Source organism: Arachis ipaensis, chromosome B02, assembly GCF_000816755.2.
Source record: "Arachis ipaensis cultivar K30076 chromosome B02, Araip1.1, whole genome shotgun sequence".
Lineage (NCBI taxonomy): Eukaryota > Viridiplantae > Streptophyta > Magnoliopsida > Fabales > Fabaceae > Arachis > Arachis ipaensis.
In genome coordinates, this window is record NC_029786.2 from 4,212,210 (window position 1) to 4,215,885 (window position 3,676).

Here is a 3,676-nt window from a genome sequence, read left to right on the forward strand (position 1 = left end):
CAGGAACTATTTTTAGAAAATAAAGTTTGAAATTTTCACACCTTCAATGTAATAATAAGTCAAGAGCTTGAAAAATTGAACTTCCATCTCAATAATTAATTTCAATGAAATTAGAAATACTAAAAATGAAAAGCTTTTCAAACTTGAATAATTAATTTTAAGCAAACTATATGTTGGATCGAGTTAATAATAAACTTTACTTTTGGGAAAAATATACCAACTTACCGTTTTACCCTTCAAACAAAGTGTTTTTTGTTTTTTCCGGTTTCACATCCTTCTGAATAAAAAGACAAAATAAATGCAAGTTTCATGGTTTTAGAGATGAGATATATGTTATCCCTGTAAATTAAACCGCACGTTCACACCTCAAAAGAGAAGAATAGTGAGTAGAGTAGCTAGCAGACAAATTAATTGGGGAATGGGAAATATGAATATAAATATATGAACATTATGGATTTATGGTCCATGAACAACTACCCTTACCACACCATTCTAACTATCAACTACATAGATTAATTGATATGCCACCATTATTAATTATGTTTGGTTAATAATGTGTGGCCAAACATGTTCTAAACAAACCCATGGCTGTGAGAGTAGTACCCGTTTTTTCAAATATATATATATATAGTTAAACATATTATATTTTATGTGAAGAATTATAAATTAAATATTTTAAAAGATGGTGTCTATAATAAAAATTATTATAGTAGTTATTGTATTATATATGACTATACGTGCTTGTTTGAGCGTCATTAAATTGATAGAAAAATAATAAAAAAATATTTTTTTACATGAGATATCCAAACATAAAATTATTTTTATTTTTAATAATGCTTTTTAAGTGTTATCGAATTTGTATAACCATCATAACTACTATAATAATAATCATTGTAGCATGTACTTATCTAAAATAGCCGCCGAAGTATGTGTCTCCTTCTATTTACAATAATAGTCATTGTAGCATGTACTTATCTAAAATAGCCTATGTATGTGTCTCCTTCTATTTACTTAAATTTTTGAAAGAATTGATTTTATGACATAATATCAAAACTCCTATAACCAAAAGATCTATAGTTAAGTTCGATCTATTTGAGCAAATAAAAAAAAGTATAAGGCATAATAAAAAAAAATCTATGTAAAAAAATTTAAACAAACTCAAAAGAAATTCTTATTTGAAAAACGTATTAGATATATAAATATTTATATGTCTTCATATATACAACCTTTAAGATTTATCTTTCTCTTTTTATTTTGATTTTGATTCACTACAAAAAAATCGCCGATTACCGTCAAATTTACTATCGGATATGGCTGTTAAATCCGCGGATAATGATGTTACTATCAGATAATATCTGACAGTATAAGTAGCGCCAGAAATCCTTTAATTACCGGTAGATTATTTCGTTTGTCAGTAACTTAGCATCAGACTTACCGTCGGTGTATTCCATGTAGCCATATAATTCGAGAGCCGTTAGATTAATCTGACGATTACTTTGGCGCCCTTTAATGTTTTTTAGCGCCATTTTACTGTCGAAATTTTTTGCCGATAAATCCGACAGTCATTTTTTTTAATTTATTTTGTTTTACTCAATGAAGCCACACCTAGTAGCAATGAACAACTTATTTTGTTATAACTCTGGTTAACAAGATTAATGTATCGAATTTCAAAATTAATTAATTACCAGAAATAAATAAATTATTTATTTAAAAGAAGCATTAATGAATATAGTAAAATGTCACAAAACTAAAAAAAAAAAAAAAAGAGAAAACCAGAATTTTAAAAAAAATAAACGACTCCTTACACCATACAAACTACCGGTCGTCGTCATCGTCCTCATCCCCCTGCTGGGGCAAGCGGAGTGGGTGTTGAAATCAGTTCCTTACCAACAGCGTGGCTGCCGGCCTCATCAGCGCCGCTACTTCCAGCTTGCATCTGAGCGGCGTACACCTCCATCTCCTCTCGCAATTGCTCTACCCGCTCTAGCCTCTGACCGAGTTCGAAGCTTATGGCAATGCGTGCAAGAAGGTCATTGTACCTCTGATCAGCCTGCTCCTGTGTCTGGTGAAGCTCCTGTGTGAGCTTTTGAACCTCCTCTCTCAAGTCCACAACTATCTAGGAATTGGAAGGGCTGGTGGCAGAGGCAGTGGCAGATGAAGCCGCCAATCCGGAGGAGCGAAGCCTATTGGCGAAGAACGACCCCAACCCAAAGCGGTGATTCTTGTGGCGTTCAGAGGCGGTCTGGCGCCAAACCGCATTTGGATCCACCGCTGAGGTCTCTGAGCCGGGTCCGCCGTCCTCAGTAGTCTGTTGAGATTGTTGTGTCGCAACCTCCAAAGCCTGCATGTATCGTCCCTGTGTCCCACACGTTGTGATTAAGATAACGCGTAATTGACTTTAAAGTAAAACAAATTAATTTCAAAACTTAGAATTAATTGAGACTCGCATAATGGGTCGCAGACCGCTAGTCAGCGAATCTCTCCTTGTTCGCCTTCAATGTATGTGTATACTTGAAAGTCTCCGCGAGAGTGGCCTCACAATCCAAGAACTTAGCTACACCAATTCAATCCAAGTAATAAGATTTAAGCCATCAAACAACTAATGAGCAAACATTATTTGTGCAAATTAATAACAACAGACGAGTATTATTAACTTAAACTGCTTACAAGTCGGATCTTCGTTTTCATGAAGGTCGCCGACCCACCGGTATACCTGGACGAGCTTGGTGAAGCCTTGTTGGTGACGTCTGTCAGACGGCGATGCTTGAATCCCTCGTCTGTAGCAAAATGGTTGTCTAGCTTCCTCTTGATGTCTGAATGGATCCAAGTCACTAGGTGCAGGGGCCCGTGACGAAGATCGCTCATCATCTGCTAAAGGCACTTGGCTGCCTGGTGGTCGAAAATCTTGCTGATCAAGATATATAGAGTGCTCCCGATCCCAAGTAAATTTCAACTACACATAGTGATTCAACATTACATAATCAAATTAAAATACAATTTACATATAGTTAATTAATTGACCAATTGAAAATCATACCGCCCACTTCTAGAACCAGCGGTTTCTAGGGTCTATGAGACCTGAGTGTAGCTCTGCCACATGTCGTCGTACATAGACCTGATGACCTCCGTGACCTTCTGCGTGCAGGCATTGTTGTCCGGAGTGAACCTATTAATTAAAAGGCTTAAATTAGCAATCACATACAACCTTAACAATTTCAAAATAGATTACAGATTAAAACGATTAAAATACATGAGTACTCACGCCTTGTAACCATTGGGTCAAATCCTCATCCGGTGCACGGGTGGTAGTGGCGGGGCATCGGATGAGGCATCCACCGTGGGATCTTTTGCTGATGTTCCTGTAAAGGGGCATAGCAGTAGGAGACACATAATTAGGGTTTGGGACCATCATGAACTGCTGGTCCGATGGTGCTGTCTGTGACGTTACAGGGGTCGACAGAGTTGTTGGGGTAGAGGGCAATAACTGGACAATCTTTGTGAATTCGGTGGAACCCCGCCCTCGGCCACGCCCACGTGACCCACTCGATCGACCTCTGCTACCTGTCGTCATGTCTGCAAAAAGAATATATTACTAACACTGACAAAAACACAATTAATTTCACCAACTCTACTAAACATACATATTTAAGTCTAATTTTTTAATTTCGCTTGAAAA